Source organism: Rhagoletis zephyria, unplaced genomic scaffold, assembly GCF_001687245.7.
Source record: "Rhagoletis zephyria isolate East Lansing unplaced genomic scaffold, Rhagoletis_zephyria_1.1 Rzeph_scaffold_06680, whole genome shotgun sequence".
NCBI classification, from domain to species: Eukaryota; Metazoa; Arthropoda; class Insecta; order Diptera; family Tephritidae; genus Rhagoletis; species Rhagoletis zephyria.
The window spans coordinates 10,502-21,709 of record NW_016163763.1 but is presented as its reverse complement, the minus strand read 5'-3'; the positions used below and the strand labels follow the sequence as shown (position 1 = coordinate 21,709).

Here is an 11,208-nt window from a genome sequence, read left to right as displayed (position 1 = left end):
GCGATATTTTAGTAACTACTGAAGATTATTCACTCAAAATTGATACTTACAATAATTTTTAGACGAAAAATAAGAATATTATAAATTTATTAAAAATGGGCGTAGCCACGCCCACTTATGGTTACATGTGTATATCTTAACAACCGCTGGACCGATTTTTTCCAACCTTGGCACGGTTATTGGCCTCGGTACGGGATACCAAATTTTAAAAATCGGACAATAACCACGGCCACATCCCATATAACGGTAATTTGCAGAAATACGAAATCTTCGATAAATCAGTAAATATTAAAGCTAATTTATTCAAAATTGACGCTTGCAACAATTCTTTACCAAGAAATACGTTTATGATAAAATTTTGAAAAATGGGCTGGACACCGCCCACTTATGATCACATATATGTATCTCGGTAACCGTTCTACCACACTCGGTACGGTTATTGTGCTTGCCACATAAAAGCAAAACGTTCAAAATTATTGAAACCGGACTAAAAGTACGGCTTTTCATATAACGGTAAATTTCAGAAATGCTTTAAACTTGAATATTTCGAAAATTAGGGTATTATTTAATGTTCGGCTCCGCCCGAACTTAGACTTTCTTACTTGTTACCTTTGCCTTTATCCTTTTCTTTATCAATAAAATAAAATAATTTATTTTCGGTATATCATATTATGAATGTGCACGCTCTCTTTATCATAAATGTTCGCACATGCATGCGTACGTATATGTACGTACGTATGCCTAACCTGTCACATATGTATGAATCGGTTAAACGGGCTTTGCGTGTGAGGGGTTACCCAACGCATAGCACTTAACATGTATAAAGGCTCTGTTATGCATACTTGGCATTGCTTGAGAGTTGTCACATAAGGAATCTGTTAAATGAGCTTCGCGTGTAAGCGATTACCCAACGCACAGCATTACATACGTAAAAGTCTGTTGGTTTTTGATTTCTACGTAAAAATGGTATAGCAGTGCATGCAATGCCAAGTATGCATAACAGAGCCTTTAATTCTGTTGGGTTTTGGTTTTTACGTATAAATGGTATAGCAGTGCAAGTATGCATAACTGGGCAATTACGCTTTGCTTCCAGTTATGTGTGGCCACTTATATTTTTCAGTCTTACAATAACCCACAAATTAGTGCTCATTTACACACGACGATTTTTGTTGCCGTAACTCGACATTTGTAGGAGAGAGCGTGACGAGGAAAGGAGAGGGGCACCGAGTTGCTCGTGCTCGGGCAACACGCTTTGTACTCTCGTTCGTCTGTGTAAATTGAACCGCTGTTCCCAGCCGACAACAATAATTGCATACACACAAATCGCCGTGTGTAAATGAAACGAGCAACACCAAAAGGGAATGTGCAAAATCGCGTCGACAAAAGTTTCCGTGTATAAACACAGTCTTAAGATACTTTAAAATAAAAGTCCCTGCCAAAGTGTCTTTGCCTAAGGGAAATTTAAGCAGTTGATAAATAACCCACAACGGAAAACGCAAAAGATCGCACAGAATGATATGCCACAGTGGGAAACGCTCTTTGCTTGAGAGATGAGTGTTTGGGTCAGTGGTAAACACCATACAAACAAGCACAAGCGCAATAACCACTTACTACATCATTAATTTTTTGCCTCCTTCCATTTTCAATTAACTTTTTTTAGTTTCCACATTATTCTCACTTTTCATGTATTCTTTAATTTCCGTTAATTTGAAGTCAGTTGAGTTTGAAACATTCAAGATTTTGGCAGCAAAAATTCTTTTGACTAAATCTGACTACTTCGCACTGAAGAGAGTCACTCTCACTGAGTGTTGTTGCTGTTGTAGCGGCTACAAAAACCCCGCCTAGATCGGTTAATATCTGTCGTTGTCGTCAAGCTCAACCAACGGAAGCCCTAACAAGCGTGCAGTTTAAATGGTTCGGTCCACAGGGACAAAGGCGTTAGCGTTGTCGCGTTTTCTGGGCATACGAAGAGATGTTTCGAGTCCTAGGGTGTCTCTACGAATGCCGGACACATCTGCGTCCAATCTGATCAGGTATGAGTTTAACCTGCTGCAGTAGCCTGAGCGAAGTTGGGCTATTGTGGTCTGAGTCTGCCGAGGCAGATGAAACTCCATCTCGTCGATGTCCGTAGGCATTCATAGCTCTGGAGTTTACATAACTCGAGACTGACTCCCTGTGAATGCCGCTCAGGGCCAGTCGATAAGCTCACGGGTCCAGAAATTATTTAATTAACCTCTGGACTTCGTCCGCCATTTCGTAGAGATGCCTCCTGACGTGCCTGGGCGAGGGATCTTCTGCAAGCAGTTGTCTCTTTAGGTGACCTGGTCTGTGGCTCCCTACTAGAAACTGCTTGCATAGCATTGTGTTGTGCTCCTTTATGGGGAGCATTTTTACCTCGTCGTGCAGGTGTGTTCTGACGACATATGAAGGCATCCAGTCGCTGTCCGAAGTGCAGTGTTTTCAGTCTTCTGCAGCTCCATCCACTGCGTCCTACTAGTCCGCAGCGACCACACGTTTGTTTGTCTTTGTCCCAAGTACTGCCCGCTAGCGACTTGAGAACCTTGTTGCGGCTCTGTACTTTGTTGACAATAGCGGTTGCATGTGCAGAATAGGGGAGCAAACTGTCGAAGGTTACTCCGAGTATTTTGGCATTATTCACCGTCGGAATTGGTGTATCATCGACGTGAATTCCCAGCAGTAGTCTGACCTCCTTCATCCAGGTGGTGAACAAGGTCGCAGAGGATTTTGTAGGGGAGAAAGTTAGGCTCCTAGCTGTGAAGAAGCGAGAAAGCTCGGAGAGATACCCGTTTTCAAACGCAAGTCATCAATTCCATTCCCAGACGTCATTATCGAACAATCGTCTCCATAGGAGACAATTGAGACTCCCTCTAGTGGTTGAGGGAACTTGGAAATATAGTAGTTTAACAGTAATGGGGAAAGGACACCACCCCGTGGAACCCCCTGTTTTATTTTTCTAGGTTTTCTTGATTTGTCTCTAAACATTACTGACGAGTGTCGACCAATTAGATAATTCGATGACCACCGTTTGAGCCTATGTGGGAGAGATGAGGCCTCTATGTCTTCTAGCAACGAGGAGTCGCTGATGGTGTCAAACGCCGTTGACAGGTCCAACGCTACTAGAATAGTTCTCTCACAGGGACGATTGTGGTTTAAGTCACGTGTTGTCCGCGTGTTTATGGCGTTAAGTGCTGCTGTTGTACTGTGCATTTTATGGAAACCATGCTGATGCTTCGCTGGGGTCTGGTGGTTCGTGGCAAGGCCTCAAGTGTCTTCGCTATTATCAGACGATAATATTCTCCTTTGCTGGCTGGTTTCCCCGTTGAGATCCCTGATACGGGGATTTCCGGGATCGGCCTAACGAAGGTTGTTACGCTCATTGGCTAGAACAGCCACTTCAGCAGGGAAGTTTAGACGGGGGTCCGTAATGCATCCTGCCGGTACGAAGCGAGCTGCAGCAGCAGTGACAACCCTGCGGAACTTACGTTCACCAAGGTGGACGTCGGCTGGTGTGGCGGGCGCAGCGAAAGTGCTCTCAGTAAATTCCGCGAAGCCTTTCCAATCCGCTTTGGAAAAGTTTACATAGGTCCGGTGTTTCGCGGAAGCGAATCCGGTTGGTTTATCGATCGAGATGACAATGGGCAGATGGTCCAAGGTCGCCATGATACGCTATTTATCAGGCCAGCGCTGACTATCGTTTTGTCTGGCGAGCTGCAGCAGCTGCCCATAATCCAGGTGGGTGCGTGTTGCTTTCTCATTTCTGCTGTCATTTTTGAGTTAAGAAGCGCTTGTTGGACTATGTAATAAAGAACTCATCACAGCAAGTGATTCGTCTTTGAAAACAGTACCGCACAGTTTCAAGCTGACGGCTTCGTCTTCATCTTCATCTTCGGCTTCGCTTCCACTCTGTTTGCAACCTAAAAATCCCGTGCATTTTGTTATTGCTTTTTGGTACATGAGGATGTGAAAAGGAAACAAAATAGGAGATAATTTTCGCCATTTCGTCTTGGATGACATTCTGCTATACTACTGTAGAGACAAAAATATCAAATAAGCTGCTCTAGTAACACCACCTTGTATAGATGCACCTTGGATATACGTAGGAACATACATATGTATGTATTCACAGAAATGTATGTAACATTAGGGCAGTAAAGGTATACAACGATGCAGTTCCGAATATTTGACATTTAGCGCAAGAATATACATATGTACAACATTGGCGTACTCTATGGGCCAGTTTTGAATTGCAAGGCCGTGGTGTAAACAAAGTTTAAACGCCCTTTTTGGCAGGTTTAAACTAAGAACAGCCAATCAAATTTCGGCCAGCTATTCAATTTAAACTCAGTTTACTTAATCTAAGTTTAAACGGGTACTGGCCCTAATGCTCATTGTCCTCAAACTGCCAAATTTCGATTCCCCATTTCAATTTGAAAGTTTCTGTTGTTGTCTTCGGCTCTTTCGGTTGGTCAATATATATCTTGGCGCATTTCCATGAGTGCTGCTTCTACGCATGGAAATTACTCGGGGTTTTCCCTAACAAGGGCTTTTGTTACGGCGTTCAGATCGGCGAACCCCATCAGTAATTTTTCGTCATAGAGCAATACCCAACAGCCAAATCGCTCCACATATTTCCGGGCGGACGTTGAGTTCAACCCCGGACGAGAAACCTACTTCGACTGCATTTGTTAGAGACGACTTCATCCGAGCTCCATTTCGTTTAGGTACAACACTTGTAACGGATGGAGTCACCTTTAAACCTGCTCCAACAGTTAGTACAGTAAGAGTAACCGGCTTGCGAAAAAAGAACAGGACGCAAGCGAGATTTTCAAACACGTGAAGACGGCGATAAATTGCGATTTTATTGTGAATAATTGATTTTTTAGAGAGCGTTTTTCAACATTCTCTGGGCGAACTCTCATCTGACTTCTGCTCAAGAAACACATCCCTAAGTTGATCTATGTATACCTGAAAAAGTTACAAATTCCGATTTTTAGCGACGTTAGGCAAGTTGTGTGTTTATATCTACAAATTAATGCGAATTGTTTTGTTTGATTTAGTTCTAAAAGCTAATGAGTGCAGAAAATTAAAATATGTAAGAATCGTTTGAAGAATTTGAGCTTGAAAACGGGAGTTTAATTTGTAAAAGACCAAGAAGAAATATTGGTAAGAAAATTGGGCCAAGTAAGCGTATCTTGTTTCTAGGTAATATGCAAAACAATTAAGTATCAGTATCTTAAAATACTCAAATCAGTTTGAGTAGAGGTTTATATCGAAATATTCACATGCCAATAATACAAATTTGCTAATGCAGTTTGAGGTTGTGAATGGGCGGCTTCGGCTTTCGCAAATAAAAAGGTGGTGATGCTTTACTAAATCAAGCTCTGTTCAGTACATTTCGATGGTAATAGATGTGTCGGTAAAACAAATGCAGAAGCAGATATTATTTAGGGAATCACCGATAACCGCTGAATGAAGTAAACTTCATAGATGTGAGAAATTGAGCAAAATGGAAGCGGTTTTACAACATGAAGGACGTATAACTGCTGATAGAAGCTAGGAATATTCGCTATCATCGTGTATACTTGCAATCAAGTGTAAAAAAAAATAAAGGAGCTGCACTTCCCGTTCCGTTCCTCTACCGGCAAAGAACATAGAAAATAAAGAAGTTACATGCCGGCCTGATTCCGTGGTAAGTTCGCATAGCTTATTTCCCCACACCAAATTCCAATAGCATCTATTTTGATTCTTATAAAATAACATAACAAAACAATATAAAGTTGCATGCTACTCCGTTGCTCTAAAACGCTAAAGGACGCAGAATGTAAAGATGCACATCTCGTTCCGTGGCTCTCCGTGAACTTCATCTAACAAAATCTAAATGGGTCCTCGATTTCGGAGTGGAGGAATAAGCCAGCGTACAGCTGAAGTGGTGGGCTTCTTTACGTGTTCCCAACAACCCTTCGCTTCCACGACAGTCGGGTTTTCCTGATCGGAACTACCCAGATTTATATCTGGTCAAGTAGTGACCAGCATTTTCCACCAAAAACTAAGACCCACCGTACCACCGCTACAACAACAACGACAACCCACCGTACACCACAGACTATCGGCCGATACTTTTAATTAATAAGTAGTAGTAGTAGTAGTATCGAGTATCGAGATCTCAATACTTTTTGACAAGTAGCGAGTAAGTTACGCGCATACCAACAAGTATCGACGTATTAAGAACTTTATTAACAAATTTTTAAAAATCGTAAAAAATTGTCCTCTTAGTTAAATTGAAAAATGTTAAGAAATTACCCAATAAACAATGTGGCTAACGGTCGAAAACTATCTTCGATATCAAATATGAATGCCAATAAAATGAACATAACGCTCATTTACTTCAATACTGTCACACCTAAAAAATAAAAAAACTCGAGAAAATCGACTTAAAAAATTTGACTTACATATAGATACATATGTATTTCTTCCCGTAATAAAAATTAACACATATTTTCTTCTAGTGAGCTACTGGTAATCGGTATAGCTATGAAGTTCTTACACATCATGGAAGAACGGTTAACGGCAATTTTATCATTGGGCTTGGGTAAAAAATTTTAAATAATTGGAACACGAATCTCTTGCCTCACCTTCCATAATGAAAAGTGAAAGAGGGTGGTCTTCGACTCGATATTTTTCCCACCCTCCAGCGAAACGGAGCCTTCGTTACCCAATGTTCTCCACCTTCGTTGTCAATTTAAAATCCACGAAGAACATGTTTATGAAAAAAGCTTATCTTAAGGGAATGGGCTTCACATTTGTTTCTTGTTTTAGACATTTGCATTTTATTTTCAAAGTTATTTTAGATATATGCGTCAAACACTTGTAAAATATTTCATCGCTTGGTGTGTAATACCGCGTTATACCAAAATGTCCGAAATTGATGTTTGGTAACCCTGAATAGGAAGTATCGGTTATGTACCTACAGGGTTAGAATGACCACAAGCCTGAACCGTAGTAAATGAGGTGAAAAAGCGTAGCAGAAATTGAAATTTCGTAGTAGATATTTTTATATACATACTATATTGGCTCGTCATAATTTGCCTTTTTAGTTAAAAACATTTTAGCATCTATAATGGAATAGAAACGTAATAATTTTCCATATTTCTTGTATAACATTCTAAGCTCTTGTTTTTTTGGTGAACATTAGTTCACTTCTTTTTACTAGCACTGAAGCGGTTAAAAAAATTATTCGTCGGATAATTTCAGGGAGTCCTTGAACAAATGAAGCACAAAACCAAAACCAAAAACCAATATCTCAAAAAAGGAACATTTGAAAACTATCTCACGGCCTTATAAATCTCTTTTTTAATTGGAAGCCAATCACTCTTTGACCTCATCTATTAAAAGCAACTGTAGTATTCTTTAACGAAAAATGTATTTGAAAGCCACATACATTTTAAAAGCTACTTGAAAAAACAGTCCTAAGAATTTTTTGAGTTCAGATACTGCAATAAGTGCTCTATTATTCGGTAAAAAAAAACCGAAACGGATCGTGGGTAAAGTGGAGTAGCGTTGTAAATTTCTAATTTTCATAAAAAATCGTAGCAAATCTACGATCGTAGTGAAGTGTAACGCTGTGTAGCTGTGTGTACATACACGGTATACAAAAATTTGTGGTAATGTGCATGTGCGGGCAAACATGCTACTTCGTCAAGTTCTATGTTGTTTGCGCGCGTGTAGCTCATTTCACCAGTTAAACTCTATTAGAGTAAACTTAAATAAATCGCGTTCCATATACGCGACTGGTAACCAGTGTTGCCGTTTTAGACCTTTGGTGTCTAGATTTAGCTACCACATACTTTTTTTGGCCACATAAATTTAAAATTGCCCCTAGCCCTTTGGAGAATTTATTCATACTGTGAATGAAAAAGTTGTATATGCTTAATTTTATCTATTTTTTTTTGCATATATATAAGAGATGAATTTTTAAACTAAGAAAGATTGGCATATATGTATTTTATGTTCCTTACGTTTTTATACATACATACTGTATAAGTGTTAGGGCTGTTTTTTAAGTTATCTATTAACGATTTAACTATAGTTTAAAATAGATAAGTTTACGGCCCTTAGTGCCAGTTCTTCAGTGCCAGTTTAAACTCAGATTAAGTAAACTGGGTTTGAATTGAACAGCTGGCTGACACTTGATTGGCTGATCTTAGTTTAAACCAGCCAGATAGGGCGTTTAAACTTAGTTTGAACCACGGCCGTGCACTGAAAAACTGGACCCTAATATGCTTCATTAGTTAAATGGCCCATCAAGTCGATTGACCGTGTATGTTCTTGTGGTGTGATTGTACCAGCTACTGGTGCGACTTCAAAAACTATTTGAAAATTTTATGATTGTACCAGCGTGCTGGTGTCGTGAGTGGTGAAATTAGCTAAATTTTCGAAGTAAACAAATTTTGGCGGAAATTTTAAAGCCGTGTTTGTGGAATATTAAGTTCACGATATTGCAGTTGTGAATTAAAAAAAAAAAACAATGTTCAACAAAGGGGTGGAAAAATTACGAAATTTCGGCTCAAATAATTTCGATCTTTCCTGGACCTCATTTGTAAANAGATTTAGCTACCACATACTTTTTTTGGCCACATAAATTTAAAATTGCCCCTAGCCCTTTGGAGAATTTATTCATACTGTGAATGAAAAAGTTGTATATGCTTAATTTTATCTATTTTTTTTTGCATATATATAAGAGATGAATTTTTAAACTAAGAAAGATTGGCATATATGTATTTTATGTTCCTTACGTTTTTATACATACATACTGTATAAGTGTTAGGGCTGTTTTTTAAGTTATCTATTAACGATTTAACTATAGTTTAAAATAGATAAGTTTACGGCCCTTAGTGCCAGTTCTTCAGTGCCAGTTTAAACTCAGATTAAGTAAACTGGGTTTGAATTGAACAGCTGGCTGACACTTGATTGGCTGATCTTAGTTTAAACCAGCCAGATAGGGCGTTTAAACTTAGTTTGAACCACGGCCGTGCACTGAAAAACTGGACCCTAATATGCTTCATTAGTTAAATGGCCCATCAAGTCGATTGACCGTGTATGTTCTTGTGGTGTGATTGTACCAGCTACTGGTGCGACTTCAAAAACTATTTGAAAATTTTATGATTGTACCAGCGTGCTGGTGTCGTGAGTGGTGAAATTAGCTAAATTTTCGAAGTAAACAAATTTTGGCGGAAATTTTAAAGCCGTGTTTGTGGAATATTAAGTTCACGATATTGCAGTTGTGAATTAAAAAAAAAAAAACAATGTTCAACAAAGTGGTGGAAAAATTACGAAATTTCGGCTCAAATAATTTCGGTCTTTCCTCGACCTCATTTGTAAATAAATAAATATTGTACAAGCATGCTGTTAAGTTATATGCTTCGAGCTTGATGGTGTCTTATATATCCCCTTTTATACGAAAAGGTTTCTGGTTGGATAAAATATTATCTTTTTTCCAGGGTTCATTGTTTTTCTATACCAATACTTATTGAAAATGTTTATATATGTATATATGATGATGTAAGTAAACAATTTTAGCTACCATTTTTAGCCACAATGACTTTTTTTTAGCTCTTTTTTTAGCCCTTTTTTTAAAGGAATTTGGCTACCACTAAAAAGCTTCGCGGCAACACTGCTGGTAACCCATCTCTGCCTGTGTCGATTAGCTTATTTCACCCCATAAATTCCCATTAGAATATGTAAGAGTTCAAATGGATCCTATTCGATTTTGGTGTGGTGTAATAAGCCAGCCGAATCTAGACGTGTATTCTGAATCAAAAACATAGAATATATGCTAGGCGTATTTAACGAGGTGGTTTTAGCCCTATATAAATAAAAAATCACCCTAACAAATTATACGCAGATATCCATACTGTCGCCGCTTACAATATTTTTTATTTTTTTTTTTATAAAATATGTAAGAAACATGGAATCTGTAAACGAAAACCGAAAACTGTCCAAGTTTCAAAGTAATACACTGGGCGACAATTTCCACCGTCAATGACATCGCCGTGTAAAACTGAACAGTTGAATGCATTGTTTGGGTATTGAGCTAGAACTAGTACTGCCGGCAAAAAGTCTAGTTCTACGCTAATTTTGAACTAGTCTTTCCAACAGTACATAAAAGTTTCCAGTCCAATGGCCAGAGAACTGGGACGCTGTTATGAAAGCTTTACTGAAGAGTATTAATTAAACATGATTTTATTAAATGACCAAATTGGTACAAAATGAAATAAAATTTACGCTTGGAAATATTCGTATATACTTAGTCATAAAATGTGGTAACGCATTGATTTGTACAAGCTATTTGTGCAAGTTTTTTTATTTACAAAGTGCACTATCCTACTAATGGTAAAATTTATAAAAGGCGAAATTTCGTTGCAATTCAAAGTTTTTGATTTATTATACAAACGTGTATATTTTAAAGACAGTGCATATGTATTTCTACGTTTTACTCTTCACTATGTGCGAATCTGTATAATCGACGCTTTGCTGTTGTAAAGGGTGAACACACCAAAACTGCGACACTTTGGGAAGCTTATAAATTACCCAAAAAGAGTTTAATATTTTGAAATTCAAATACCATAAGTTGACCATGACCTTAGTTGGACGTAGAAGAAATTTCAATTCAGTTAAAAATGGCAACCGAGTTAGAAACGAGACAAACCATTTTGCACGAGTTTATAAATGATCCGTCCTTATTTTATTTATTTATTTATTTGTTACAGTCTTGCGACTTAAAAGTACAGATAGATATTTTTAATATATAAAAAAGTATGCGTATATGTAAGTTTAAATTTTAATTACACAGCTGTTTATGTTTCTAAAACTATCAAATAACCTATATAAATGTATATTGTCTAACTAGTTGGGGAGCTGGCGAGGCCTAGGCCCCTATTATGAGTTGCATTCGATTTTCGACTGTGGTCGAAAGTGCTGAGCGAACGAATTTTCATTTGGTATTATGGCGCTCATTCGATGAAGAATAGCGCTATTGTGAATTTCGCTCGTTTAGGTTGTTCACAATAGTATATTTTTCACCGCTGAGAAGCTTTGTTTACAAATCGAGCAAACTAAATAGTGTGCTTATACATATTTATGTAAATTTGTTCTAATTAAAATGAAGTAAAAAAGAAAGCAAGTTTATAA

General features: G+C 38.2%; 1 protein-coding gene across 1 annotated transcript in view; it reads left to right on the top strand.

Annotated features, from left to right (window-relative positions):
• Positions 1 to 4,939: 4,939 nt before the first annotated feature.
• The window catches only part of LOC108373427 (transcriptional regulator ATRX homolog), a gene marked incomplete at its 3' end in the record, with an annotated part of 16,619 nt that continues 10,350 nt past the window's right edge, over positions 4,940 to 11,208 (top strand). Inside the window, exon 1 of the mRNA XM_017629303.1 lies at positions 4,940 to 5,184. The remainder of the gene's footprint in view (positions 5,185 to 11,208) is intronic.